At 51.0% G+C, this 15,315-nt stretch overlaps 1 protein-coding gene across 5 annotated transcripts in view; it reads left to right on the top strand.

The window, feature by feature from the left end:
- The window catches only part of SORBS3 (sorbin and SH3 domain containing 3), a 349,900-nt gene that overhangs the window by 96,729 nt on the left and 237,856 nt on the right, over positions 1-15,315 (top strand). The gene's annotated exons all lie outside the window — the stretch shown is intronic.

The raw sequence follows: 15,315 nt of genomic DNA, 5'->3' as shown, positions 1-15,315 counted from the left end.
TAACCGTTGTGATGCATAATCTGTAAAGCGCTCTGATACCCTCGGTGGTCATGTTCGCGCCATATAAAACTTTCAAAATAAATACTAACAATATTTATGTAGCGCTCTCTAGCCTGAGTCACATGCCATGTTTATGTGGCGACGGGGAGTGCCTGCAGTGAAATCTCCCTCCAGCACCACATGTTGTGAGGATGGGTCGATCCAGTGCCCTCTTCCCTGCAGTGCATACCATGCATCCCTGTTGTGACAAGTGACTCTACTTTAGACACTATCTGCAATACAGTAATAGCGTGGATGTCCATTCAGCATGATACCTGTGATGGTGGAAGTAACATCACACACCCTTTCTCCCTACGATGGCATCACAGTTAGTGACACCAGGGGACCTTGGACCCCAATGTAATCACAAGAAGGGCTTTGAGACATTCAACATAAGCCATTGCAGGACGTGACATCACACAACTTTTGAAAAAGCTTCTAGTGAGGTTTTCTTCAGTTGAGGCTTATTTCTTGCGGAGTGTTCGAGAGCTACGACTTCTATGAGAGGACAGCCTTGAGTTGTGGCCCATCACTCCCTCTATACGTGACTCCTGTTAATGTGTCTGTGGCAAAATAATGCTTAAATAGAAAAAAATGCAATATAGAAGAATACCTCCGTAGATTAGAATGTTGTGCAAATCTGCAGGGCAACCTTTTATCCAGAAAAAGATCTATGCACTTCCAAGTAAAAACAAAGCCACAAATGAATGTTTCCGTTACTTTTCCGCAGAGGAATAGTGCTTATTAACTATATAACCATAGCCACTGGTAATAATTGATTCTACGGCCACTGCACTTTCGGCAATATTGTGGTTGTACCAGAGTTGTCACATAATCCATCTGTTGCATACTTTGCAGGTTTGAAAAAAAAAATGTTTTTAGCTCAAGTGGGTCAAAAGGTACTCCGAAAGTGCCACGCAAAGTGCCCACAATAGCAGATCCTTTGAACAGGTTAACTGGTCAACGACCATTTGCTGATTTTTATATTTAAGTATTACACTGGTACTAATGAGTTACAGCATTTGCTCAGAATGTATTAATATATGTTAAAATGGCAAATAATGCTAATGCATCATGATTTGCCTTTTTGTGGTGCTTGATTTAGTCAACCATGCCACAGAATTTGACACATGGGTGGAACTGGGGGCACTAATTTGTGGTCTGGGCAATCTATATGGCACACAAACGTTCAGGCGCCCGTAACGTGTTGGTCACCAGTCAAAGTCACAAAATTTCAACAGGAAATGTGCCCAAGAGGATTCTGAAGAAGTCCATAACTAGCTGCAAACAACGTACTTCATTGAGTGGTGACTTGGTGGGGTCAAATGTCCCTATCTCGAGAACTGCATGGGATAATGACATGCAGTCTGGGTCAAGACCAGGGGGCGAAGGTGAGGGAATCTTCGGGACCTCTGGAAACAAATGGAAGACGCACATAGGTTTTCCCACAGCAAGGATGGGATCAGGACGAGAATCCTAGACTTCCTCGCATCGTTGACAGGTGACAGTTGTTCCTCTGGGCCTGCATGATGCCATGCAGTAGCAGCTGATGTTTGGGAAACTCTGGAAGCTGGTGGACTGAAGACTGCGTGTCCTGGAGATGGCACATTCCCACGATGACACCCTCAGGTCTCCTTGCTACAGTTTATGTATTAGAGAGTTTTATATAGCGCTAGGTAGACCTGAATGTATCCGAGCACTTTACAACAGTAAATGTTCACATCAAAGATAACACGTCTATACAGAATATCTGAGTTGGTGAGAAAGTTTACAAGATTTACATGAAGGGACTCGCAAGAGTCACAGTTGGCTTCTCTGGCTCAGAGACTGGGCCATTCCTCCTGAAAGGTACAGTCCAGCGCCTTCATCTTCAGCCAGCAGTCTTGCCTCACACAGCATGTATGCACCAGCACTTCGTCTTGAGTCTTTGACCCAGGCTTTTCCCCAATCAACCAAGGACGACATTTTCCTGCAGAGTGTTACCTCTGCAGCTCAGTTGTTTTAGCTGCACTTGTGCTCAGGTCTTCCTTGGATGGAAAGAAAATCCTGGAACCGACTGCTTCCGACACACAGTACTAATGGTCAAGCTGAGCGATCAGTCCTGTGACCTTTGAAATCTGGGGAATTCTTCCAGGTCCAGTCCCCCTGCATGGATAGGCGAGCATGCAGGAGTCTTGAATCACTCTTGCTTCCAATGAGATGCTGTCATCTGGTCCAGGTGGAACGTGCATCCACTCTGGGAGCGGGGCCAGGCCCTTCGGGTATGCAGGAAGGGAGGTGGGAGTTTCTGGTAGTACTGCAGTTCATACACGGCCTGTCACTTCTAGAACTTGTACACATCAATATATGCCCCACAATAGTAAAGGACCACAATTAAGGAAGACTGGTTGGTCCTCTTACACAGGAGGTAAGCAGGCATCCACTGCTGAAAGGTAAGGATAGAAAGGTCTGCACTAGTCAGGGGCGCAACTAGGTCTTAATTTCGGGGGGGGCTAACATGGCAAATGAAGGGGCGTGGCTAATGTTAATCAATGGGGCGGGGCTAAAATGTCAGATAAACGGGATCGATTAATGCTCAGGTCAAGTGGAGAAAACATGCAACCCTAAAATTACCCCCTCGCAACCCAAAACCCATTACCACCCTGAACCCTGAAATCATCCACCTAGAACCCCAAACCCACGCCGATCCCTAAAATTACACCCTTACCCCCCAAAACCCATACCCACCCTGAACCCTAAAATTACCTCTGGCTCCCCAAAACCCATACCCGCACTGATCCCTAAAATTACACCCTTGCCCCCCCAAATCCATTACCACCCTGAACCCCAAAATTACCCCCAGGCACCCCAAAACCCATACCCACCCTGAACCCTAAAATTACCCCCTGGCACCCCAAAACCCATTACCACTCTGGACCCTAAAATCACCCCCTTGAAGCCCAGAAACTCATACCCGCGCTGATCCCTAAAATTACACCCTTGCCCCCCAAACCCATACCCACATTGAACCTTAAAATTACCCCTGGCACCCTAAAACCCATACCCATGCTGAACATTAAATTCTCCCCCTGGCACCCCAAAACCCTGTGGCGTCACTGGGGTTGGTGTCACCCGGTGCGGGTAACTCATGGTGTCACCCCCTCACGACTTACCGCATGGACCACCTCTGTCAGAAATGTACGGCGCTAGGTACTGTCTTACTCCCTCTAGCTCCTTCTCTCTGTCTAGCTCCCTCTCTCTGTCTTACTCCCTCTAGCTCCCTCTGGTTCCCTCTCTCTCTGTCTTACTCCCTCTAGCTCCCTCTCTCTCTCTCTTACTCCCTCTAGCCCCCTCTCTCTTACTCCCTCTAGCTCCCTCTCTCTCTCTCTTACTCCCTCTAGCTCCCTCTCCCTGTCTAGCGCCCTCTAGCTCTCTATCACTCTGTCTTACTCCCTCTAGATCTCTCTCTCACTCTGTCTTACTCCCTCTAGATCTCTCTCTCTCTCTGTCTTGCTCCCTCTAGCTCCCTCTCTCTCTCTTACTCCCTCTAGCTCCCTCTCTCTGTCTAGCTCCATCTCTCTCTGTCTTACTCCCTCTAGCTCCCTCTGTCTCCCTCTGTCTCCCTCTCCCTTGCTCTCCCTAGCTTCCTCTCTCTCTGTCTTACTCCCTCTAGCTCCCTCTCTCTGTCTAGCTCCCTCTAGCTCTCTCTCTCTCTGTGTCTTACTCCCTCTAGCTCCCTCTCTCTCTCTGTCTTACTCCCTCTAGCTCCCTCTCTCTGTCTAGCTCCCTCTAGCTCCCTCTCTCTCTGTCTTACTCCCTCTAGCTCCCTCTCTCTCTGTCTTACTCCCTCTAGCTCCCTCTCTCTCTGTCTAGCTCCCTCTCTCTCTCTGTCTTACTCCTTCTAGCTCCCTCTGTCTCCCTCTCTCACTGTCTTACTCCCTCTAGCTCCCTCTCTCTGTCTAGCTCCCTCTAGCTCCCTCTCTCTCTGTCTTACTCCCTCTAGCTCCCTCTCTCTGTCTAGCTCCCTCTAGCTCCCTCTCTCTCTGTATTACTCCCTCTAGCTCCCTCTCTCTCTGTCTTACTCCCTCTAGCTCCCTCTCTCTGTCTAGCTCCGTCTAGCTCCCTCTCTCTGTCTTACTCCCTCTGTCTCCCTCTCTCTCTGTCTTACTCCCTCTAGCTCCCTCTCTCTGTCTAGCTCCCTCTAGCTCCCTCTCTCTCTGTCTTACTCCCTCTAGCTCACTCTCTCTGTCTAGCTCCCTCTAGCTCCCTCTCTCTCTGTCTTACTCCCTCTAGCTCCCTCTCTCTCTGTCTTACTCCCTCTAGCTCCCTCTCTCTCTGTCTAGCTCCCTCTCTCTCTCTGTCTTACTCCTTCTAGCTCCCTCTGTCTCCCTCTCTCACTGTCTTACTCCCTCTAGCTCCCTCTCTCTGTCTAGCTCCCTCTAGCTCCCTCTCTCTCTGTCTTACTCCCTCTAGCTCCCTCTCTGTCTAGCTCCCTCTAGCTCCCTCTCTCTCTGTATTACTCCCTCTAGCTCCCTCTCTCTCTGTCTTACTCCCTCTAGCTCCCTCTCTCTGTCTAGCTCCCTCTAGCTCCCTCTCTCTGTCTTACTCCCTCTGTCTCCCTCTCTCTCTGTCTTACTCCCTCTAGCTCCCTCTCTCTGTCTAGCTCCCTCTAGCTCCCTCTCTCTCTGTCTTACTCCCTCTAGCTCACTCTCTCTGTCTAGCTCCCTCTAGCTCCCTCTCTCTCTGTATTACTCCCTCTAGCTCCCCTCTCTCTGTCTTACTCCCTCTAGCTCCCTCTCTCTGTCTAGCTCCCTCTAGCTCCCGCTCTCTGTCTTACTCCCTCTGTCTCCCTCTCTCACTGTCTTACTCCCTCTAGCTCCCTCTCTCTGTCTAGCTCCCTCTAGCTCCCTCTCTCTCTGTCTTACTCCCTCTAGCTCACTCTCTGTCTAGCTCCCTCTAGCTCCCTCTCTCTCTGTATTACTCCCTCTAGCTCCCCTCTCTCTGTCTTACTCCCTCTAGCTCCCTCTCTCTGTCTAGCTCCCTCTAGCTCCCGCTCTCTGTCTTACTCCCTCTGTCTCCCTCTCTCACTGTCTTACTCCCTCTAGCTCCCTCTCTCTGTCTAGCTCCCTCTAGCTCCCTCTCTCTCTGTCTTACTCCCTCTAGCCCCCTCTCTCTGTCTAGCTCCCTCTCTCTGTCTTACTCCCTCTAGCGCCCTCTCTCTCTGTCTAGCTCCCTCTCCCTCTCTGTCTTGCTCCCTCTAGCTCCCTCTGTCTCCCTCTCTCTCTTAGTCCCTCTAGCTCCCTCTCTTCCGGTCTTTCTCACTCTAGCTCTCTCGCTCTCTGTCTTACTCCCTCTAGCTCCCTCTCTCTTTCTGTCTTACTCCTTTATCTCCCTCTCTCTCTGTCTTGCTCTCTCTAGCGCCCTCTCTCTGTATTACTCCCTCTAGCTCCCTCTGTCTCCCTCTCTCTCTTACTCCATCTGTCTTCCCTGGATTTGTATAAACAAGAGTGCGATCAACAGGTTGCACTGTAGTGAAAAGCAAGCTGAAATTTGGAACTGGTTCACTGAAAAACTGAAGACTGTGCAAGATACTGAAAAATAGGAAACCATGCACCCTCAGGTGAGCTAGGCTGCTATAGAGTTGCCTTGTGAGCAAAGAAAATTGTAGTCAAGAATTGCAGATCTCCTGCGAGACGCTGGCGAGTGTGAACAGCATGAGGAACAAGCTTGCACAGGGAGCGACAGTAAAGGTGAGAGCAGATGTGAGGCTGCAGTGCAGATTGGTGTCAGCCCATGTGTTGGTGTCACCCGGTGCGGTCCGCACCCCCCGCACCCACCTAGTGACGCCACTGCCAAAACCCATACCCACCCTGAACCCTAAAACTGCCCCCCTGCTCCCCTGACACTCGAAAACCCACACCCACCCTGAAACCTAAAATGTCCCCCCCTCACAAACCCAAAACCCATACCCGCACTGAACCCTAAAATGAACCCCATGGCACCCCAAAACCCATACCCACCCTGAATCCTAAAATTGCCCCCCTGACACCCGAAAACCCATACCCACCCTGAACCCTAAAATTAACTCCATAGCACCCCAAAACCCTTAACCACCCTAAACCTTAAAATTACACCCTGGCACCCCAAAACCCATACCCACCGTGAACCCTAAAATTGCCCCGACACCCGAAAACCACACCCACCCTAAACTCTAAAATGTCCACCCCCTCATACCTGCCCTGAACCCTAACAACCCCATGGCCCCCTAAAACCCATTACCACCCTAAACCATAAAATTACCCCCTGGCACCCCAATTCCCATACCCACCCTGAACCCTAAAATTACCCCAGGAACCCCAAAACCCATGCCCTCCCTGAACACTAAAATTACACCTGGCACCCCAAAACCCATTACCACTCTGACCCCCAAAATTACCCCTGGAACCCTAAAATTACACCCTTGCCCAACAAAATCCATACCCACCCTGAACCCTAAAATTACCCCTGGCACCCCAAAACCCATACCCACGCTGCACCCTAATATTACCCCTGGTTCCCCAAAACCCATACCCACCCTGAAGCCTAAAATTACCCCTGGCACCCCAAAACCCACATCCACCCTGAACGCCTAAATTACCCCCTGGCCCCCATACCAGTCCTGAACCCTAAAATTGCCCCCTGGCACACCAAAACCCATTACTACCCTAAAATTATCCCTGGCACCCTAAAACCCATACCCACTCAGAATCCTACAATTACCCCCTGGCACCCCAATTCGTAACCCACCCTGAACCCTAAAATTACCCACTAGCACCCCAAAAAATGAACACTACAAACTTACACTACATATTCATATTCGGAGGGGACTCTCCTCTTTAGAGAAAGATACATGGCCCTGTTCACCATTTATCTGGTGAGGTGCGCTGTGGATGTGAATTCCCTACAAGTGCATGGACAGCAGGGGGAATGGGATGTCCAGTGCAAGTGAAGCTTTTCATTTGTAAATTAATTCCTTCTGGCGTCATAGCCCAGGGTTTGCGGTCTGTGCACTTGTATGGAATACACATCCGTACAAGTGCACAGACAGCAAACCCTGGGATATGACACCAGCAGAAATTCCTTTACAAAGGAAAAGCGTCACCTGCACTGGCCAGCCCTTTCCCCCTGCTGTGTGCATCTTCCCACTCCCACCCCATGCTGAACACATCAAGTGCTTAGGTGAAATCCCTGCCTTCAGGCAAGGATATCACCTCGGCGCTAGTAAAGGAAAACAAGAGGGGGGGGGCTGGGGGTTTACTTGATACTGTTCAGAGGCTGGCTGGCTCGGGCTGCCGGGCCTCTCAGAATGCATCAATAACAATGACATTCTCAGCTCCGATGCGCAGTCATCTCAGTGCGTGTCAATTAGCCCGGGCTGAAGAAGACGACGGGGGGGGGGCTGAAGCCCGGTGAGCCCAATGGGTGTTGCGCGCCTGGCACTAGTAATCTTGCTTTCACCGCAGCTGGTATTTCCAAGTCCATGTAGAGCAGGCAGTAGACACTCTCTGAAATAGGGGTGTTTATTTGGGACCCCTTGACTCAGACGCTGCTCTGGGGTCTTAAGTCAGTTAACAAAGAGAACCTCAGTCAGTTTCAATGATTTTTATAGTTTACTGAGGCAAAAAACACAGAGCAGGACAGTATGGCTCTCCAGAGCCCTTCATAGGACTGTAAGTCACAAGTTCATAACGAATACTCATTTCTCCTTGCACTGTTGGCCGCTTGACATTTCCAGTTCCTAAATCATACGTCATAACACAAGCCACAATGTTTTACAATTCTGAACCAACCTGACCCGCTTTTATAACATACTCGATAGCCGCAGACGGCCCTTGCTCGGGTTGTGCACGGGGAGAAAATGCATTTTGTGCCCTCGCTGCTGCTGGTAAAAGTGCTGAGGCATCATTATGTGTTCACGGGTCAGTGGTGAGTGGCTGCCTCAGGCCGCGAGCATCTCGGCACCTTCCTCGGCTGACCTTTAGACAAGTGGGTGGGGTTGTTTGTGCGTGGGCGGGGATGGGGGGGGGGGTCGGTGTTTGGGGTGATGGGGTTTCTCACCTTCACACAGCTGAACACAGACACCATGTAACCGGCAGTTGGTGGGGTTGGGGGTGTCAAGCATGTGATGGCAGGCGAAGAAGAGGTGATTGAAAGAGGTTTAGTGTGAATGATTTGAGCCAGGTGGGCGGGATACTTCAGACAGCTCCCCGCGCCCCTCTGAAGACTGGCGCCCTGTGCCCTTGCCAAAAGGCAGTCCTGCACATGCATTCTGATGTAGGCCTGAGGCCTAGCGATTTTGCAACCAATTTCTGCACGATTTTCAAAGCTGGTGTTTACTAGTCACAGTATCCTCACACCGGAAGCCGGCTTCGGCCGGCCGCGCGGGTGGAGCTCGTGCACTGGTCTCGAGGAACATCACGTGACCACCACGCCTCAGTGCCTGCTGGTCTCTCTGCCCACTGAGGCGGCCGGGCCCTTCAAGGAATAAAGCACATGACGGCCGTAATGGTGCCCCGCGGGGGTGAGGCCGGTGGGCTGCTAAATGCGACACTGCTGCCGACGCTGGTGAGATGTGCAGTACTGCAGCATTATAACAACTATTCTGTGTGACTGATACAGGGAAAATAAATAGTTATACTTTTTTTTAAACAAAACGTATCTTTTTCTTTGTTAATAACCGTCTAATTCAGAACTGGCTTTTTAGGTCTCGGCAGCGAGACCTATTGTAGTTAAAATGCCTCCCAAGGGAGACAGACAGGTGCACGAGCCGCTTAGGGTATGTGGACGCGCTTTGTGCGCGTGCGCACACACACAGCGTTACTGAAGGCCGAAGGCACGCACAAACGGCATACACACAGCATACACACACCACCGCCGCCGCCCCCCCACACCGCCGCCGCCCCCCCCCCAGGCACACACAGACGCCCGCCTCCCCCTCACAATTAAGCCCCACTTACCTCATCAGCAGCCTCAGCCGCCACTCCTGACGTCTGCTGCCACCGCGGGGGCTTCTCGCATAAGAATGCAGAACTGCATGAGATCCCTCAAATCTGGGAGCACCCTGCAGATCCGAAACGTCCGCCATCCATGAAGTCGCTGCAACTGCGGCCTGCATCAGGCCTCTGGCCGGTCCTCACCGCAGGGGGCTCCTCGTCCTCTCAGGCAGGGGCTGCGCACTGCTGTGCACGTGTGCATGCCCCTGGCGACGTGCACGCCCCTGGCGAATCTCACGCCCGACCCCAGGTCTGCCCAGTAGAACGGCGCTCACTTCATCCCTCTGTGAGGCAGAAGGTTGAGCTGGTTATGTTAGGGTTTGAAGCATGTCCTGCAAGTTACACAGGGCCTGTGCTGTTGGCGCCTAACCCATTGAGCTGCTTTACCTCTGCCAACCACCGTGAACGCATTTGAACCAGGTGTGCACACAATTTATAATAAGGATTCCACTCTTTCGGTCCAAGAGCTGCACAGGGAGATTCGAAGCGCTACGAGGAATGTGGGGATCCTTAGATATGCAAGTTGGATGTAGTGCGCAATATCCGCATGTGGCTCATGTGTAACTGCTCACCGTTTTACCAAGTACTAGGGTGAGTTTGATGTATATTGCAGAGTGTGAGTGCAGAGTGAGTGTGCAGAGTGCAGAGTAGTGAGTGCAGAGTAGTGAGGACAGAGTAGTGTGTGCAGAGTAGTGAGTGCAGAGTAGTGAGTGCAGAGTAGTGTGTGCAGAGTGCAGAGTAGTGAGTGCAGAGTAGTGAGTGCAGAGTGAAGAGTAGTGAATGAAGAGTAGTGAGTGCAGAGTAGTGTGTGCAGAGTGAATAGTAGTGAGTGAAGAGTAGTGAGTGCAGAGTAGTGAGTGCAGAGTAGTGAGTGCAGAGTGCAGAGTAGTGAGTGCAGAGTAGTGTGTGCAGAGTAGTGTGTGCAGAGTAGTGTGTGCAGAGTGCAGAGTAGTGTGTGCAGAGTGCAGAGTAGTGTGTGCAGAGTAGTGTGTGCAGAGTAGTGTGTGCAGAGTGCAGAGTAGTGTGTGCAGAGTAGTGAGTGCAGAGTAGTGAGTGCAGAGTAGTGAGTGCAGAGTAGTGAGTGCAGAGCAGTGAGTGCAGAGTGCAGAGTAGTGAGTGCGGAGTAGTGAGTGCGGAGTAGTGAGTGCGGAGTAGTGAGTGCAGAGTAGTGAGTGCAGAGTAGTGAGTGCAGAGTACAGAGTAGTGAGTGCAGAGTCCAGAGTAGTGAGTGCAGAGTGCAGAGTAGTGAGTGCAGAGTGCAGAGTAGTGAGTGCAGAGTAGTGAGTGCAGAGTAGTGAGTGCAGAGTGCAGAGTAGTGAGTGCAGAGTAGTGAGTGCAGAGTAGTGAGTGCAGAGTAGTGAGTGCAGAGTAGTGAGTGCAGAGTGCAGAGTAGTGAGTGCTGAGTGCAGAGTAGTGAGTGCAGAGTAGTGAGTGCAGAGTGCAGAGTAGTGAGTGCAGAGTAGTGAGTGCAGAGTAGTGAGTGCAGAGTAGCAGAGTAGTGAGTGCAGAGTAGTGAGTGCAGAGTAGTGAGTGCAGAGTAGTGAGTGCAGAGTTGTGAGTGCAGAGTAGTGAGTGCAGAGTTGTGAGTGCAGAGTTGTGAGTGCAGAGTAGTGAGTGCAGAGTAGTGAGTGCAGAGTGCAGAGTAGTGAATGCAGAGTGCAGAGTAGTGAGTGCAGAGTAGTGAGTGCAGAGTAGTGAGTGCAGAGTAGTGAGTGCAGAGTGCAGAGTAGTGAGTGCAGAGTAGTGAGTGCAGAGTAGTGAGTGCAGAGTAGTGAGTGCAGAGTAGTGAGTGCAGAGTGCAGAGTAGTGAGTGCAGAGTAGTGAGTGCAGAGTAGTGAGTGCAGAGTAGTGAGTGCAGAGAAGTGAGTGCAGAGTAGTGAGTGCAGAGCGCAGAGAAGTGAGTGCAGAGTGCAGAGAAGTGAGTGCAGAGAAGTGAGTGCAGAGTGCAGAGTAGTGAGTGCAGAGTGCAGAGTAGTGAGTGCAGAGTAGTGAGTGCAGAGTGCAGAGTAGTGAGTGCAGAGTAGTGAGTGCAGAGTAGTGAGTGCAGAGTAGTGAGTGCAGAGTAGTGAGTGCAGAGTAGTGAGTGCAGAGTAGTGAGTGCAGAGAAGTGAGTGCAGAGTAGTGAGTGCAGAGTAGTGAGTGCAGAGAAGTGAGTGCAGAAAAGTGAGTGCAGAGTAGTGAGTGCCGAGTGCAGAGTAGTGAGTGCAGAGTGCAGAGTAGTGAGTGCAGAGTGCAGAGTAGTGAGTGCAGAGTAGTGAGTGCAGAGTGCAGAGTTGTGAGTGCAGAGTTGTGAGTGCAGAGTTGTGAGTGCAGAGTAGTGAGTGCAGAGTAGTGAGTGCAGAGTAGTGAGTGCAGAGTAGTGAGTGCAGAGTTGTGAGTGCAGAGTAGTGAGTGCAGAGTGCAGAGTAGTGAGTGCAGAGTAGTGAGTGCAGAGTGCAGAGTAGTGAGTGCAGAGTGCAGAGTTGTGAGTGCAGAGTAGTGAGTGCAGAGTTGTGAGTGCAGAGTTGTGAGTGCAGAGAAGTGAGTGCAGAAAAGTGAGTGCAGAGTAGTGAGTGCCGAGTGCAGAGTAGTGAGTGCAGAGTGCAGAGTAGTGAGTGCAGAGTGCAGAGTAGTGAGTGCAGAGTAGTGAGTACAGAGTGCAGAGTTGTGAGTGCAGAGTTGTGAGTGCAGAGTTGTGAGTGCAGAGTAGTGAGTGCAGAGTAGTGAGTGCAGAGTAGTGAGTGCAGAGTAGTGAGTGCAGAGTTGTGAGTGCAGAGTAGTGAGTGCAGAGTGCAGAGTAGTGAGTGCAGAGTAGTGAGTGCAGAGTGCAGAGTAGTGAGTGCAGAGTGCAGAGTTGTGAGTGCAGAGTTGTGAGTGCAGAGTTGTGAGTGCAGAGTTGTGAGTGCAGAGTTGTGAGTGCAGAGAAGTGAGTGCAGAAAAGTGAGTGCAGAGTAGTGAGTGCAGAGTGCAGAGAAGTGAGTGCAGAGTGCAGAGAAGTGAGTGCAGAGTGCAGAGTAGTGAGTGCAGAGTGCAGAGTAGTGAGTGCAGAGTAGTGAGTGCAGAGTAGTGAGTGCAGAGTTGTGAGTGCAGAGTTGTGAGTGCAGAATTGTGAGTGCAGAGTGCAGAGTGCAGAGTAGTGAGTGCAGAGTGCAGAGTAGTGAGTGCAGAGTGCAGAGTAGTGAGTGCAGTGTGCAGAGTAGTGAGTGCAGAGTAGTGAGTGCAGAGTAGTGAGTGCAGAGTAGTGAGTACAGAGTAGTGAGTGCAGAGTGCAGAGTAGTGAGTGCAGAGTGCAGAGTAGTGAGTGCAGAGTAGTGAGTGCAGAGTGCAGAGTAGTGAGTGCAGAGTGCAGAGTAGTGAGTGCAGAGTGGTGAGTGCAGAGTGGTGAGTGCAGAGTAGTGAGTGCAGAGTAGTGAGTGCAGAGTAGTGAGTGCAGAGTGCAGAGTGCAGAGCAGTGAGTGCAGAGTGCAGAGTAGTGAGTGCAGAGTAGTGAGTGCAGAGTAGTGAGTGCAGAGTGCAGAGTAGTGAGTGCAGAGTGCAGAGTAGTGAGTGCAGAGTGCAGAGTAGTGAGTGCAGAGTAGTGAGTGCAGAGTGCAGAGTAGTGAGTGCAGAGCAGTGAGTGCAGAGTGCAGAGTAGTGAGTGCAGAGCAGTGAGTGCAGAGTGCAGAGTAGTGAGTGCAGAGCAGTGAGTGCAGAGCAGTGAGTGCAGAGTAGTGAGTGCAGAGTAGTGAGTGCAGAGCAGTGAGTGCAGAGCAGTGAGTGCAGAGCAGTGAGTGCAGAGCCGTGAGTGCAGAGCAGTGAGTGCAGAGTAGTGAGTGCAGAGTAGTGAGTGCAGAGTAGTGAGTGCAGAGTGCAGAGTAGTGAGTGCAGAGTGCAGAGTAGTGAGTGCAGAGTGCAGAGTAGTGAGTGCAGAGTAGTGAGTGCAGAGTGCAGAGTAGTGAGTGCAGAGTGCAGAGTAGTGAGTGCAGAGTAGTGAGTGCAGAGTGCAGAGTAGTGAGTGCAGAGTAGTGAGTGCAGAGTAGTGAGTGCAGAGTGCAGAGTAGTGAGTGCAGAGTAGTGAGTGCAGAGTAGTGAGTGCAGAGTAGTGAGTGCAGAGTAGTGAGTTCAGAGTGCAGAGTAGTGAGTGCAGAGCAGTGAGTGCAGAGTGCAGAGCAGTGAGTGCAGAGTGCAGAGCAGTGAGTGCAGAGTGCAGAGTAGTGAGTGCAGAGTGCAGAGTAGTGAGTGCAGAGCAGTGAGTGCAGAGCAGTGAGTGCAGAGCAGTGAGTGCAGAGTGCAGAGTAGTGAGTGCAGAGTGCAGAGTAGTGAGTGCAGAGCAGTGAGTGCAGAGCAGTGAGTGCAGAGCAGTGAGTGCAGAGCAGTGAGTGCAGAGCAGTGAGTGCAGAGTAGTGAGTGCAGAGTAGTGAGTGCAGAGTAGTGAGTGCAGAGTGCAGGGTAGTGAGTGCAGAGCAGTGAGTGCAGAGCAGTGAGTGCAGAGTAGTGAGTGCAGAGTAGTGAGTGCAGAATAGTGAGTGCAGAGTAGTGAGTGCAGAGAGTGCAGAGCAGTGAGTGCAGAGTGCAGAGTAGTGAGTGCCGAGTAGTGAGTGCAGAGTAGTGAGTGCAGAGCAGTGAGTGCAGAGCAGTGAGTGCAGAGCAGTGAGTGCAGAGCAGTGAGTGCAGAGTAGTGAGTGCAGAGTAGTGAGTGCAGAGTAGTGAGTGCAGAGCAGTGAGTGCAGAGTAGTGAGTGCAGAGTGCAGAGTAGTGAGTGCAGAGTAGTGAGTGCAGAGTGCAGAGTAGTGAGTGCAGAGTAGTGAGTGCAGAGTGCAGAGTAGTGAGTGCAGAGTAGTGAGTGCAGAGTGCAGAGTAGTGAGTGCAGAGTGCAGAGTAGTGAGTGCAGAGTGCAGAGTAGTGAGTGCAGAGTAGTGAGTGCAGAGTGCAGAGTAGTGAGTGCAGAGTAGTGAGTGCAGAGTAGTGAGTGCAGAGTAGTGAGTGCAGATTGCAGAGTAGTGAGTGCAGAGTGCAGAGTAGTGAGTGCAGAGTGCAGAGTAGTGAGTGCAGAGTGCAGAGTAGTGAGTGCAGAGTGGTGAGTGCAGAGTGCAGAGTAGTGAGTGCAGAGTAGTGAGTGCAGAGTAGTGAGTGCAGAGTAGTGAGTGCAGAGTAGTGAGTGCAGAGTGGTGAGTGCAGAGTGGTGAGTGCAGAGTGGTGAGTGCAGAGTGGTGAGTGCAGAGGGGTGAGTGCAGCGTGGTGAGTGCAGAGTGGTGAGTGCAGAGTGGTGAGTGCAGAGTAGTGAGTGCAGAGTAGTGAGTGCAGAGTAGTGAGTGCAGAGTAGTGAGTGCAGAGTTGTGAGTGCAGAGTAGTGAGTGCAGAGTGCAGAGTGCAGAGTAGTGAGTGCAGAGTGCAGAGTAGTGAGTGCAGAGTTGTGAGTGCAGAGTTGTGAGTGCAGAGAAGTGAGTGCAGAAAAGTGAGTGCAGAGTAGTGAGTGCAGAGTGCAGAGAAGTGAGTGCAGAGTGCAGAGTAGTGAGTGCAGAGTGCAGAGTAGTGAGTGCAGAGTAGTGAGTGCAGAGTTGTGAGTGCAGAGTTGTGAGTGCAGAGTTGTGAGTGCAGAATTGTGAGTGCAGAGTGCAGAGTGCAGAGTAGTGAGTGCAGAGGGGTGAGTGCAGAGGGGTGAGTGCAGAGTGGTGAGTGCAGAGTGGTGAGTGCAGAGTGGTGAGTGCAGAGTGGTGAGTGCAGAGTAGTGAGTGCAGAGTAGTGAGTGCAGAGTAGTGAGTGCAGAGTGAGTGTGCAGAGCAGTGAGTGCAGGTGCAGAGCGGTGTGTGCTGTTGAGTGCAGAGTGCTGTGTGCAGTTGAGTACAGAGTGCTGTGTATTGGCAATGTAAATGACAATGCCATTTATTTATGATTTAAAGAAAAAAAAAGAAATGTCATGAGCAATGCCAATAGCTCTACCTTTAATGATGCCGAGACCATTGCATTGTAAATGCTTGTTTTGGAGAGTGCTTAATATGGCCTGATTTACTTCTGGGTCAGGAGCTTGCACATTTTGATGTTAAGGAAAACGTGGCATATGAGGTGAAATATTTTGAACATGATCGCATAATTTGGCCCCGTGGGAAAGTTCGGATTTGAGCCCACGTTTCCTTGTCTGGTAGCCAGCATTCCAGCTACAGCTGATGTCTTTTCCAGTAGCATTTTTGCAAGAGTAGACAATCATTAGTCAATAGTTGCTTTTTTAAAAACGTATTCTTTTCACTTTTCTTTGTGATTATGTTTATTTTTCATTTTGTAAAGCGCACATTGGTATGGGGTGGTTCTC

Source organism: Lissotriton helveticus, chromosome 11 (genome assembly GCF_964261635.1).
Source record: "Lissotriton helveticus chromosome 11, aLisHel1.1, whole genome shotgun sequence".
NCBI classification, from domain to species: domain Eukaryota; kingdom Metazoa; phylum Chordata; class Amphibia; order Caudata; family Salamandridae; genus Lissotriton; species Lissotriton helveticus.
The sequence above is the reverse complement of the archived record's forward strand: the minus strand, read 5'-3'. Positions and strand labels throughout refer to the sequence as shown.